Genomic DNA, 15,841 nt, shown 5'->3' with positions numbered 1-15,841 from the left:
GATGATTGAAACAACAGTGAGGGTCCTGTTTCTCTTAAGTAATAGCGAAGCTGCTGTGGTGAGGATGCCTAAGCAGAACTCTGGCAGCTGCCTAAGAGCTATTCAAGCTTGAGCCTTTTCAGGCATCATTATCTTCTTTTGAAGTGCCCGGAGAAACTCTCCTTGATGAGAAACATGGTGTGGCTTTGAAAAACTTACTAGAGCCTCGCATCCTTACACAAAGTGCTTTTGCTGTTACACAATTGACAGCAACATCATTGTAGGACAGAAGAATCAGTCCCGAGTCACAACGTACCACTCACCTGCACTCACTCCTTTGAAACAAACATAAATCTCCTTGTGCCCTAAACAATACAGACTTGACCTACTTACTATTGTGACTGTTTTCTAGGACTCGAGAATTTAGGAATATTTCTGTTCCTGCAAAGTACAGTTTTAGCTGAAGATCTGAAAACTTTATTACATCACCTAAGAAAGAGGAAGAACAAGGAATAAACAGCTTTTAAAATTTTACTGTTTAAAAGAAAGATGTGAAGAGAATGGAAAGAGGAAATTTGCTTTTCACGTTAGCTCCAAGGACTCATTAAGCACTACAGGAGCAGTGCCTAAGGGCCGGGGAAATTTTAGAGGCCTACCATAACTGCTAAGGCTGGGGAAAAAATGAATGGACCCCTAAACACTAAATGTATATTAATATCTATTTAATAGCTATTTTTCTTTTAAAGATATAACATGTCAACTGCAACTCATCTCAGTTATACATAACTATGCATGGGTATATTTTTATGTGATATGTATGATATGGTACTTAGGGGCCAGGAGGGTCTGAAACAGTCCCTGTTAATTTTACCTCCTAATAATTGTTTACAAACGCAGAGTTGGATAAAAACTCATATGGACATTTTATTTGGTGTTACTAGAACAAAGCATCCTTTTAAAAATGTACCAACATAGATGCTGTAAATTAGGCATTTTATTCTCATAAACTGAAGAAACATTATTAGATGGCAGCTGAGTATTACCTATCAAGGATATGAAATACCTCTTCCTATGACTCAACAATTTCACTTGTAGGAAATGTCACTTGATTTATCCTTCACGTGTATTCCTACATGTGTGCAAAGATGAGCGTGGATGTTCATTTTACGTCTTTTTGCTACTTTGAATAGGAAAATAATGAAAATAGCTTAATTACCCATCTCTTGGAGACTGGTCAGCCATTTATGGTAGAGCTCTGTTATGGCTACACTATAACCAATAAGAAAGAAGAACTGATGTGCACTGGTATGTCATGATCTCTAATTTCTAAGACAGCAAAGCAAGGTAAAAAGCAATGTATACGTCATGCTTACGCTTTTTCAAAAGACTGTACATTGTCTTGCATCATTTTAGACAGATATTGATGCTTTAACATGTACAAAAATCATTCTGGTAGTAGAGACCTAGGATCTGCAGTAGAAAGATAACTTTCTTTACATTTTATTCTCTTTTTGTATTCAAGTTATACACCATGGGCATATATTGTTTATTGACTTTCCAACAATAATAATATCAAAAACCTGATTTAAAGGTTTCAGTTAAGCAAATTATTTAGAAAAAGCTTTTTTAAAGACTAATTAATAGCCACTTTAAGTACAGTAATGCTGTATAGTTTGGAGGGTATACTAACTTTTCATTAAGTTAGCTTGTAAACAACAAAACAATATTATCCTAACACTGAAGAAACTATTAACTCCTCTTGGGGATAGGATTCAGCAATGGCAGATATTTTAGAGGAAATGGGAGAATTCTCATTTTTTACATTTCTTTACTGTTTAATTTTTTAAAATACAAAGTATATTATTAGTTTTATAGTAAATACTTCTTAAATACTATGAAAATAGCACTGTACTTCTTGCATATAGGCACAAAGACCTCCACTACTCTCATTAATGTCAGGTTATGGATAAATATACTGTGACTGAATAGCAAAAAAACGTAGTAAGGACCTGGGAGGGATGTTCATAAAATATTATTATTATCAAGCATAAATTTAGGCAATGATTAGATCTGTTTTGTTCTACCTGAAAGGAAAAAATCTTGCTCTTCCTTAGGCTTTTGCCAGTGAAGTTATGAGAATTATGAAGGGTATTTTGGGAGCAGGGGGAAGGGGAAAACATTACAACACAAATTCTTAATTTGGGGGATTTGTAGATCACTACAATGGGCCAAAGCCCCCCAGGTGGCACTTACGACTCCTACCTTCACTTGCCAGTGTAAACAGTTTTTTAAAAATAACAGCAACAAAAACCCCTGAATCTGTTTTGATGATGTAATCAAAAATTGTATTTCTTGAGAATAAAAAAGTCTAAGTACTGTTGGTGGAACTATTAAATTTAATGTCAAGAGACACTGGAGAGCAAATTTCTAGCATAATTGCTTTATTTTAGTGATGAGATGCAAAGAAGATAAGTGAGATATTCATGCTAACAGGTACAGTGAGTTTCTAAGCTGAGAATAGACCCCAGAGTTTCAGGCGTTTGGGATGAAATAACCTGAAATCATCAGGATGCATTCCAGGGTGATGTAAAAGGAGCCAAATATGACTGAGAAATGTAATGAAGCATTGGCTCAGGCATTTTTGAGTAACAGTTAAACAGCTGAGTTTTGGAGTCAGAATGTTTAGGTTTGAAGGTCAACCCTGGCACCTGCTATCTCTTTGGCCTTGAGAGGGCAATTTACTTAACCTATGTAAGTCTCGGTTTCCTTTTCTGTAAAAATAGGAAAAATAATAATACTTGGAAGTTCTCCAAAATAAGTTCTTAGAAGTAGAGAGCAGAACTGTGGTTACTAGAGGCTGGGAAGGGTAGGCAGAGGGGAGGAATAGGGAGAGGTCTGTTAATGGATACAAACGTACAGCTAGATAGGAAGAATAAATTCTAGTGTTCTATAGTAGTGCTAGGTGTCTATAATCAACAATAACTTGTGTAATTTTAAATGAGTAGAAGAGAGGAGTTCAAATATTCCCAACATGGGGAATGATAAATGTTTTGATGATGGATATGCTAATTTCCCCAATTTAAACATCACACATAGTATACACGTATCAAAATATCACTCTGTAGCCCGTAAATATATACAATAAAGAATAAAAATTTTGAACTAAATAATTAATTAACCATTCAGAGCAGTTGAAGGAAAAGAAAGAGATTCAAGAAAAAGAATAAGGAAAGTATTTTACCATATCTTCATATGTATGAATAAAGTCACTTAAATGAAGAAGAAAAAAAGGGGGGGGGGGTTCTTAGAAGCTCATGGCAAACCAGAGAAAGTTATGCAGCAAGTAGATTCAGAGAAGTACTTAGGTCAGAGAGCTCCTTTTGATATTTTTGTATGAAAGATAGTGATATTTTCAGTATCTTTACGGAGATGTACTATGCAGAGGCCATGTGGTCCAATGGAGAAAGTGGGCAACACCTTTTTGCACAGCTCATAAACTGGCACAGAGATAAGATATAAGAATGACAGGTGATTTGAACTATCCAGAGGTGCAGAAGTCTTGTTCAACAGGTAATACAGCAGTTGAAAATCTCCTGACTTGACTTGCTGACAATTTCATATCATACAGAAAACATATTAGAGGGAGAAATTCTCCATGTTGCAGCACTGTATGGATCACTGCAGGGCATTTAACCTCCCTGATAGCCAGCGGCACACCCCCACGTATTTCCAAGTGCAGAAAGATCAACCCTCAAGTCTTTCAACTGGAGAACCATGATGAGACAAACTCGGGGGGCTGCTCTGAATTTAATCTTACCAACGTGGACAGTGGATTGGCAATGAAGACATATGGAGAAATTTGAGAGAAAAGTGACTTTATTATTTTAAAGACTGTGGTATGTAGGGAAAGAAAAGCCTGACAGATAAGACGTAATTACCAGACCAAACTTCCCCAAACTGTGTCCATAGGAAGGTCTATGCAAAACAAGCAGCTCGGTGTCCAGAAATGTTTGGGAAAAACCACTGATTTAATGAAACATCTTTAGATTCATGATGCCTATCAACAGCATGATAAAGGGTAAGAGAAGTCTCGGGATGGGAAACCAAGCATGAAATATTTCAAAAGTATTAACTTCATCCTTTTCTGCAACCCATCTTTCATTTCTGCTGTAACAGTTTTCTCTTGAGGCAATTTCAAAAGAATTTCTATACATAAAATAATTCTAGTGTGGAAGATAGGTCAAGAAAATAGTAAAAAGTAATTTTAAACTTCTTCACTGATTTTTTTTTTTTATGAGAAAGAAATGAGCAGTACTTTAAGACTCTCTCCTCTGATCCTTCAAAGCAATCAGAAGTTCCATTAGATGGCCACAATTTTTCAGTTACTTCACTGAATGGCCATTATAGATATTGTATGCTTTTGCCACTCCTTTCAATCTTTATCCCAAGATTCTCTTCCTCATTCTCTTTTTGGCATCTTTGCACACAAAAACAGATGTAAACTCAATTTTCCCTCTGTCCCACTCAGAGATATGCAATATTGTATATCTCTGTATACCCAGAGATATACAATACTGGGCTTAAAATGTCTTATCATTGTTCCTGCTGTGCCTACCACAGGCACAGCACATATAGAGATTTCATTATATGTTTGCTAAATTAATCTAGAGGCTGAAGGATTTAACAATACCACTAAGAAACTACTGCTAACAAGGGATTTTTAATCTCATGACAGCTGTGGTTTTTACATAGGGGGAGGAGGTTCTATTTTCAACTCAGAGTGCAAGTAGAATTTGCCAAAGCAAATATAAAACAACCCACCACTAATACAGCATGTGCAACAGAGAACTGAAACATCAGGAAGTCATTTTTATGTATTAATGCAAGTAAATAGCAGCCAGTGGTTTGCCAAACATAGTAGAAGAAGGCATATCCTTTTATAAAAGACTATTAATAAGACCTTGATACTTGAAGATTGCACTTCAAGGAAGTGCATAATCAAAGACTGGCTCCATAATAAGAGCCTTAAAGGAGGAAACTGACAGATCATAGTATGTGGGACAGAATCCACACGGGATATACTGAACAGATAAAAACAGGATCAGAACGGAAACTACTTTTCTGCTTTAATGGATAATGGGTGTTAGTAGATTATTGGCAAGGAAACTTGAGGGTTATTTCTGAAACCCTAGTAATTCTTTAAAATCTGTAAGTATAAGTACGTGAAGTAAACATTTCATGTTACAAATTCTGGGTTTATTGATTCCCAACAAACCATTCTGTTATCTTTACTAAGTCACCAGTTGCAAATATCAGAGTAGTTAAAGTTGCCTGGTTAAGTGGTTATAATCAGGAAACAGCCTGCTTTGTAGAATTCTCTTGTAATGAAGCCTGTTTCTATCTGGAAAGGAAACATGTAATACTAATTTAGATTTTTTCAAAGTGTATTCTTTAGAAAATAAGGCATAGCTGATGCTCTTTGATTCAGGATAAAGGAGACAGGGTCAAAGAAGAAGACGGGGAGTGAGTTCCATGGTTCAATAAATGCTTACTGTAGACTTCTCTTGGAAATTGACAATGCATGCTTGCTTATTAAAGATGGTGAATTTCTGCAGTAAAGAAACTTTAATTTTAACATAGCACTTCTGAAGTGTACTTCATCAAAGAATGCTGTTTTCATGTAATATTAAATAACACATCCAAAGACCTAATATTTCACAAAACAATGTTTAGAAAAGAATGCACTACTTCGTGATAGTTAGAGATATAGTGTAATGTGACCAGAATATAATCAGACCTCAATAACCATAAACTATTTTCTCCCACCCCAGATTATACACCTACTAATGATTTACTAACCAATATCCAGGAATAGGAGTATAATTTGAAATATCTTGGCTAGAATGACTTCTTGGGAAGTCTATCTTCAAGAGTTGGGAAATACTCTTCAAAGGGAGAAATACTGCCTAATTCTATTGCTAAACGAATTGGTAGATTAATGAAGAATGTAATGGCTCATAAAGAGAGAACAAGTCATGAGACATATAATGTGGTTTTAGAAAGCACAATCTCAGTTTTTCGGGGTTTTTTTTTTAAGGCTTTAAAAGGGAGTGACACTGTCCTACTACCAATAGGAAGTTTCCTGAAATAAGAATGATATAAAAATTTAAAATCGTGAGTAGGAAACCACTGGAGAAATTAATTCCATGTCAAAAATATGCATTGATAAACTGATCTTATGTTCCAATATGTACCTATTGATTTAGCATATCTACTAATAGCATCCCCTTTCACTCTTAATAGGGTCTCAATTTGGATGATAAAATTATATAAGACAACCTAATGTTGAGCACCTGCCAAGTGCTAGGTGTACTAAGCAATAACAGAAAATTAAAAGAAAAATAAAGCATCTATCTTGCCATCAAAAAACTGCACCATCTCATTATAGAGGCAAGAATAACACGAGGATACTTGAAAAAGTTCATGGAAAGATTCGTATTATCTTTTAATTCTATTTTGCAGTAAACTTTTTGAAGTACCCTCATATGTCTTAAACAATCTGAAAACAATAAAGTGTTTTCTAGTTTAAGGCCAATGTCTGGTACAGCAAATAAATTGCAGAAGAAAGCAGGAAGGAGAGAGGGCAGGATGGACTAGAGGAATCAGGGAAGGCAGATGGACAAGCTTTCAAACTGGTACCTAGAGCCTGAATTTGAATCACTGTGTCATTGAATGGAAAAGGAATGGCTACAGACACACCTGACTCCAAGCTGATAAACTTCAGACTGCTGCTCTGGCAGCAAGGTAACTAAGATACATCTCTTAATGGAGTCTTAACTTTTTAAACCAATTTCTTCAGATTAAAAGACAAAATATTTTTTCCACATAAAATATACCCCAAGGGGCTGTGGACCTCAAGCCCTGCCCCCACCCACCTGGGTGCTAGAGCCAACTACCTGGGGTCCTGACAGGAGCCAAGGACTCCCCCGCAACCCCCAACAACATCTTAGAATGTATTTATTAGTCACATGTATTTCTTTGGGGTGGGTGACTTATCTGCTCATGCCCTTCACCAAATTTCTGCTTAGATTTTTCTAATTCATCTTTAAGAGTTCTTTTTGCATTAAGGAAAAAAAAGAAAAGGTAGGAGGTAAATCCTGTCTCTATTACAGCATCATGGCTGGAAACAGAAGTCCCCTCATTCTTTTCTTACATAGCATTCCATAGACGTACCATAGTTTAATTAATCAGTTCCCTGTTGATGGACATTATGGCAATTTCCAAACTTTACCATTAGAAATATTACGTGAATAATTTTTTTGTATATCATTTTCCACACTTGAGATTATCTAGAATAAAATGACATTTCTGGATCAAAAAAAACCCCACTAAGATTTAGATGTTTTGCTGTGTAGTGCTTTTCAGTTCACAAAGTTAGATCTCATAATAGTATTTTATTTTCCAAAACCCCAATTTGGTAGGTATTGTCATTTCTAAATTAGAGAATGGAAAATAGGCCCAGCGAGTTCCAAGACGAGAGAGGAACGTGAGAAACCAATAATACTTGGTTGGATATAACGGCTGAGCATGAGGTTTTCTTTTATTGCAAACTATATAGTTTTATTTTAAATATAAATGCACTAATACATGTTTGGACATGACCTACATATAAAACATTCTGTCACACAATTCAGTTAGATACAAAGCCTTTCCAGACATGTTTGAAAGATGTCAGGATTTCTACAGGTGTATATGATCTGAATAAACTCAGCAACTCAATTTGGAAAAAAAACTTATTTATATTTTTATATATATAAGTTTTTATATATAAAATTTCATATATGTGTGTGTGTATATGTGAGTGTATGTGTGTGTGTATATATATATCTATTTATCCCAAGTGTAAAGCAGGACTTTCTCCCATTTCTTCAGGCCACAGATGTATCAAATTTGGAATATTATTTATTTCCCCAAGAATCTTTTAACTTCTGGTGAAGGGTAGGTTTTGGCATCCAGAAAACAAAACTGTGGGACCGCTTTGCTCTCAGAACGCCTTCCACGTGGAGGGGAGCCCCCAGCTCCTGTTCCCTGCTTCATTTGTTGGCATATTTCAGCAGTCACCTGCTACATGTCAGCATTCTAAGTTCAATTTGCTCCCAGTGCTCTCAGAGGTTAAACTATGCTAGTTTTCTAAAAGGTATTTCATTTTCATGGGTCTGACTTCTGAGAGAAGCCACAGAAGAACAGTTATGTGCTGATCAAAGCAGATCTTATTTAACATTCTTTGAAATCTGGTGGCATAGGAAGGGGACACATGCCAAGCATGGCACAGAACTCCACAACCTGTTTGCCCAAGGAAAGAAGATGAATGACCCGATGCAGTCATCCCTCTGTAAGCACAACCGTGATGACGGAAAGAACCCTTTCATGTGGGTGCTTCCTAATGCTGGGCATTGACTTCATACAGCAACTTCAAAGAACTTCTCTGTGAAAGAGTAATTATTTCCAATTTGCCCAGTAGCACACACTGTCTTCTTACAGATCATACAGTCCCCTGCAGACCTTCACCCGACTGGATGTGCACACTGGACAGCAAATCATTTCTAGTACCTGAAATAACTTCCTGATTCAGCCTATGGAGCAGGAAGGGGAATATTTTTAATTAAAGGCTTTCCCAAGAGCTATGTCTTTGGTGTTGGCACGCTACTCACAGTGATCCAAGAGCCCAAGAAAGTAGGACTTGAAAGGAAAAGACAGCCCTAATTCTCAGGTCACTTAAGCAGGATCCTTTGATAAGGGCAACTCTTAAATGAGCAAGTCAATCTTAATGTTATATAAGACAGAATAAACTAACTGATGAAAAAGTGACATGTGCAACCTCAGCTCAGTCCTACAAGTATCATTGTGTAACAAACCACTTGGTTCTTCATACAATCAATTTCTGGCTGTGAAACAAAATATAATTCACACTTTATTCAAGGCAATAGGATGTTTTTTCAATGTAAAATATCTTAAAAGAACAAATGATAAAATACAAAATGATTTCTATGGTCCCTTCTAAATATAATACACCATCTTTATACAAGGATTTTGATCACTTTGGTGCATCCTACTAAAAGACATGAAAAGTGTGTGGTGGCTCTTAACCATTGTAAATTGACTTTTCTAAGATTTCTAGCTTTTATTTTTAATTATCCAATGAATCCTTACATTTAAATTTTAGGAATAATCATTAAATTTTTACTACCATCTCTTAGATGGAACTACTTTGAAACCATCAAGAATCAACAAAAAAGATTATACACAGAATTTTCCCCAATGAGTTGTTCTAATCACTTCTAATTTTTAATCAAACTACTACATTTACAAAAAAATTTTAGGTTTATGAAATGCTGAAAGGATCATAACAAAAAAAATAGTTAACTCCGTGTTCTCCTTGCCTGCTACCTTTCTTGTCCTGTTTGCAGTTTTAACAGTTTTTTTTAATATTTACTTTTGGAACTCTAAATAGCATGCATATATCACTATCTCTCAACTCATCAGATTTTAGTTATTTACTAACTTTTCAATATGGTAAATTATTTCACTTACCCTCTTTCCCTTCTTCTATTCTTCCCGATAAAATTCTCTCTCTCTCTCTCTCTCTCTCTCTCTCCAATTTAAACCCAAATACAGAGGGTTTTTTTTTATAATTATGTAAATATTCATCACTGCTGAGTCAAGTGGGGTATCATGACTACATTTACTTTCTTGTACAAATTTTTCTCATTCACTTCATTTCCCACACACTGTAGGAGCCTTGCAATATACTTTTCAATTTGATTACACCTGCCAAATAACTTCTCAATTCCGTATGTTTGGCTAGAGACAGCCCTCCTCCTGACCCCTGACCTCCTGTTCCAATCCAGACTGACTGCTTTTTAGAACAACCATCATCCTGAGAATTCCCTTTGTTGGCATATTGAAAATTCCCTTCACCTTTGTTTTGGATCTGCTGTTTTCTAAATCCAAATTCTTTTTATTTTTTAGTTTATTCCCTTATTCTGTTGAAGCACATTTCTCAGTATCTTCTTAAGGATGAGTGTGTAGGAGGTAAAGGTCTGGGAGTTTTTATATCTCACAATGGCTTTGTTCCACTGTAATATCCAACTAATTATCTTTCATACATGAAATTATGTCCTTTAGCTTTTAAAATTCTTGTTGAACAGTCTGATGCTATCCTTTGTAAATAAACTTTATTCTCTCTGAAAATTTTTGAAGTAGTTTTTTCTATAGAAATATCATGATGATTATTACCCTTGGCAAGAGTTTGTCAATATTCCTTTGCTGGGAATTTAGTGGGCTTTTTAAATCTGTAATCACAAGTGTTTCAATTCTGGAAAGTTTTCTGGTACTATTTAATTAACAATTTCTTCCCTTCTGTTTATGCCGTTCTCACTTGCTGGAACCCATATTGGCAGGATGTTGGACCTACAAGATTAATCTTCCTATTTTCTCATCTTTTTCCTCCTATTATTTATCATTTTGTCTTTTCATTTTTCTAGGGATTTTCTTGACTTTACCTGCCAACTCTTCTTTTGAATTTTTTTAAATTCCAGCAGAGTTGTAACTTCCTAGAGTTCTTTCCTATTCTGATTTTTCCTTTTTTATAGTATTCTGTTTTTTATTAATGATTATGACTTTCTAAGGATAATGGCCTTGACCTTTCTGAGGTTAATGACTTTATTTCTTTGAAGTTTTCTTCCATTCTCTGCATCGTCTATTTCCTACAGTGATTCTCTATTTCTCTGGAGAGTGTGTGTGTGTGTGTGTGTGTGTGTGTGTGTGTGTGTGTGTGTGTGTGTGTGTGTGTGTGTGTGTGTGGCATTTTTTTGTTTGTTTGATTACTTGTTTGGTGTCTCATGCTGAAGACTTTCCTCTCATATCTAGTACTTCTTAGCTGTCAATTCAGAGACAGCAAACTACAACCCCAAGGCAAAAAACCAGGCCACTGCTTGGTTTTGGAAGCACCTTGGTGTCAGTTTCTCCAGAGACTAAATCTCTAGGCTTCTGTAGGAGTGAAGAGAGGCAGTGACCTAATTAGCCACCATGGGGGAGGAGACCAGTGCAATCTAACCTTTTACAGACTATTGAAGACTTTTAAAGACTAATAAATTATACCCCAATGCGGGGCCTTTTTTTACCTATCACTTTATACCTACGTTTTGGATTATCTGATATTCCTGAGTTTTTCCAAAGCTCTGCAGGGCAAATTAACTTGCTGGTCGAAAGAAAAATTGCTGTCCCTCTAGAGGGGAGAAATTCAGTCAGTGTACAAGATCACCTTCCTGGACCTTGGAAAGCCTGAGAAAATGTCACCTATACAAACGAGAGCTGGCTTATGTGCTAAAATTATTGTCTTGAGAAAACTAACTCAGAACCAGTATGTTCTGTGATGCAAAGATTTCCTAGAGGCATAGTGTTTACTGCAGACAGAATCCCATAAAGATGAGTAGGGTAGAGCAATAAAAATAGGAAGACAATCAGAATGAAACCACTTCGTAATGATACTGCCAAACATTATCTAGAAAGTAATTGGACTTCTGTTCAATGACCTTTGAAAACTCCAGGGAATGTTTTTTTCTGACACTGAAGTGAAGATGTCACTAACCACATTGGAAATAGCCCAGAATGATTTGCTAGCTAGGCAGAGACCTCTTGAGCTTCCACACTAAATTAAACTGATATTGGAGAGGCTAAATTAGTGGAAATCTTGGCAAATACATAGAACACCTAATCTAATTCTGCAAAGACTGGTTTACATATGACAGATCCCATGTTCTTTTCTGAAAACTCTTATGAGCTCAGAAATTTTGACTTCAGAGCATGTAAAGCATTCCTTCCATGGTTCCAGCTAGCCATGAGGCAGAAGACAGAAAGTGAGAAAGAGAGACTGGGACAGAGAGAATAATAACATTTAATAGAAGATGCCTCTCAAAACACAGCAATCATAGGCCTTCACTCAAAAATAATTTAGTTTTTTGGAATTTTTAAGAGACATTAAGTATATAACAGAAGAATAAGACTAGACCTTTGCTCACATGAAGCCCACAGCCTAGTGCAAAGACATTAAGATGTATATATCGGTAATATGGGATTACAGGGGAGATAAATTATTTCCAGCTAAGAAGACCAGAGATGGCTTCATGGAGGGCATATTTGAGCTGGCTTGTGAAGGATGGATTAGATTTTGACAGAAGGTAATAAAAACAAGGGAAGGAAATTATTATTCAAAGAAAAGCAGTCCTTCCCACAGGTCAAGAGATATTTCAATTTTGAGGCTCCCAATGTACTAAAAAGTAAAAATAAGTGCAAAGATGTGAGGTTACAAAAATGTAGCATCTGTTTATGCATGCCTATTTCATTTGAAGTCTAAATTTAAGGCCACTTTTGAAGGAAACCCCCAGGACAAATGGTCTTTTTGGCTACCCATCATCACTCACCCCAAAGAGACCCTGAGATACAAAAGCAAAGGGAGACCAAGTCATAAGGCATGTTCAGAGGAAGTAAATGTGATCCTGATTACAGAAACAGACGGGAGGGGTTGGGGGTTTGGTTCTTTTCTTCTATATCTTTAAAAAATATTTAACAAAGTTTTTTCAGTATCAAGGAGGTATAAGAAATGTGATTTTTCTTTTATGACTTGAAAGCCTTTATCTATTTCCCTCTTGTATCACTTCCATTGCTAGTTGCAGTAATAATTTATCCTCTTAGTAAACTATCTCATACATTTTCTTCCATATCAATTTTGATTCTTCAATGAAAGGAAGTAATATTAAAGCATAGTGTGACTTTCCTTGAAGTAGCAGCAGACTTTTATGTCATAAACACAGAGGATCCTTTCACTGCCAGTCTTATCAACAAGAGAAGAAATTGTGCTGTGAGGGAAGAAAGTGCATCTTCAACAACAAAGTCGTTAAATAAAAATCCGTGTAGAGGCCAAAACTCACTAGTTCATGAAATCACAATTTTTTATTATATAAATCCCTCTCTTTTAACCACTGCATTTACACAAAATTCGCCCCTTGGCTTTTTTCATATGAATATGGCCTCAGAATTAATCATGGCATTTTAGATGGTATTGATGAACAAAACAGACTTTATCAGGCAGAGAAATTAGCAAATCTATGTTTCTCTAGACCACAGAAGAGAATGGGTCAAAAAACATCAGAAAAGAAACCGTCAAAGGAACTGGAAGTGAGAGAGAGCTAGCAGAATCACATCATAAAAGCTCTGAAACATTAGATGAAGATTTTTCTGGGTAAAAACAATAAAAATTGAGAGCTGTGAGTTCGATCTGAAAGAAACATGAACATCATCTGCAAGCAGAAGTAATGAAGTACAAATGTCCATTTCTGTAGCTTAAATATATATTTAATATCTTTTTAAGTAATGCAGAATGGATTTGCTGTTTATTAGAAGTTTACAGAGAATGAAAACTTAGTGTTCATTTCTTCATAATGTCGTTTTTCTCCATTGATGGAATGAATGTAAGAAGACCGGTGCTAGAGTCATTTTTGGTAATTCCTAATACAAGTATTTTTTTTAAAGTAAAATTTAAATTACATATATACTACATATATTAGTCTCCTTTCAGTGACTTACTTCCTAGTTCTGTCTCGTAGCAGAGAAAGATTTATTCATTATCCCTCCTCAGTGTATCCTAAGAAGCTCTGTCATGGCCAGAGGCAGCACCTAATAGGTTTGAGAGGAAGGTATACATGGCTCAAAGACATTCTAGACAACTCCTTTCATTATTGTGATATATTAATTGCAAGCAGTCCCTAATTGTTTATCTTTTCCCTTTCAACGACTTCCAGTTCCTCTTGTGAGCAGGTAGAGTCCATTTCCCTACTCCTTGAATCTGAGTTAGTCTTGTGATTTGCTTTGGCCAACAGGATGCAATGGAAGTGATGCTGTGCCAATTCCAGACCAAGGTCTCGAGGAGCCTTGAGCATTTCCAGTCTCACCTAGAACCCTGCCACTGCCATGTTAACACCTCTGGACTAGTTTGCTCGATGATGAGACATTTGGGGAAGGCAGAACTAATATACTGGAGAGGAAATAAATGAATGAATGAATGAATGAATGAATGAACGAATGAATGAATGAATGAATAAATAAATAAATAAATAAAACAATATCCACTAAGTACTGATAAAATTTGGCTTTGAGGAAACAAGGAGAATTAAGAAAAAGTAAAAAGAATATGACATATATTTTCTTGCAATTAAAAACCATCCTCTTAGACGTTTTTGTTTTGAAAGATTTTGTACAAAGGGGCTTAATATTTTCAAAACTTATTTAGTACAAAACAACTTAGAAGACTCTGTCATTATCATTTTTTTATAGGTTATTTTTTTATTTTCCTTTTTTTCTGTGTCTCATATTACCCCCTAAAATCAATTACTTCGGAGAACTACTTAAAAAGGAAGAAGGAAAAAAAAGAGGGATTCCTAAAATTAACCTCTTGCTTATCTAGATACACACTTACCAACAATATAATTTTGTTGAACTGCTGAGAAAATCAGGCTGAATATGTTTATTGAGAACTTGAGTGAAATATGTCAGTGGATTTCTCTGACTGTACTTAAGGGCTTTTTGGTTAGGAAATGCTCCCCACCTCCTATAAGCCAATTGTCGTTTTCTATTTCTGACACTGGTAATGAAACTCTGGGCACCAGACCAGATGCACTTAAAGATTTACCAAGGATTATTGAAATAATAAATCTTTTAGAAAACATAGAAGCAGGAAAACACATTTTCACAACTTCCAGGGATGTTAAAAGTATTACCAGTTTGAAAAGCGAAAAATCAGAAGAGGAACTGTAAAGCATATTTTGCAATGGCACAGCAAAAGCATAGTCAAATTTGGTTATAACTGATTTGGGGAATGGAGAGACAAGACAAATGCTCCTCTCCTAAAGATTTCCCCTAAGATTGGAAGAAAAAAAATCATCCTACATCATTGCATATACAGACTATGAGGAGTCTGAGAAACAGGAGCATGGATTAGGATAGAGGCAGGAAATGAGCTCTGCTCTTGGATCTACCCTAATTAGCTAAGTGACCACTTTCAAGTTCCTTCTAGATGTCATGGGGATAATAATGGTTCTGTTTCAATAATAAACTCTTATTTCAGTTTTTTAAAGCAACAATATAATTCTCTATTGTCACTATTTATGGAGTGCTTAGTATGTGTCAGACACTGTGCTAAGCACTTTACAAATATTATATATATCAGTTATTGTTCAAAATAATCCAGGGTATTAGGTTATTAACTTTTACTATCCCTATTTTAGAGATGAGGAAAGAGAGGAGATAAATAATTAGCCTAAAGTCACATGAGAAGTAATATCAGTATTCAAATTCAGGCAGCATGGCTCCGGAGTTCATACTTGTAACCCTATTTTATATTTGAAAAAAAAAATGTATTCTAGAGATAAACATAGTGTATGAGATGTAGTATAAGGTATACTTCACAGTATTACAAAATATGTGGTTTTGAGAATTAAAATAATTACACTTTATAATAATTATTTCTAACATTTTCCAGCAGATAGGTGAGTGGGACAATGGAGGGATGTCCAGGCTGCTGAAGATTCTAATTTTCTCACTCCAGATGTATCACTTTTTTTTTTTTTTAATTTTGGAAATCTGGCCTCTGGTGTCCAGGTTAGAAAATCACATGGCAGTGATGGTCTAAACAGCACAGCTCATTCCCACCACCAGGTTAGATCCACCTCAATACAGAGGGTGGTTCCTGCTTGTCACAGGTCTGAGGAGTAAGTGAGAATCCACCAAGGTCTGAGGCACATCTTAA

The sequence above is a fragment of the Cynocephalus volans genome, chromosome 8 (assembly GCF_027409185.1).
Source record: "Cynocephalus volans isolate mCynVol1 chromosome 8, mCynVol1.pri, whole genome shotgun sequence".
NCBI classification, from domain to species: Eukaryota; Metazoa; Chordata; class Mammalia; order Dermoptera; family Cynocephalidae; genus Cynocephalus; species Cynocephalus volans.
Note: the sequence above shows the minus strand (reverse complement) of the source record.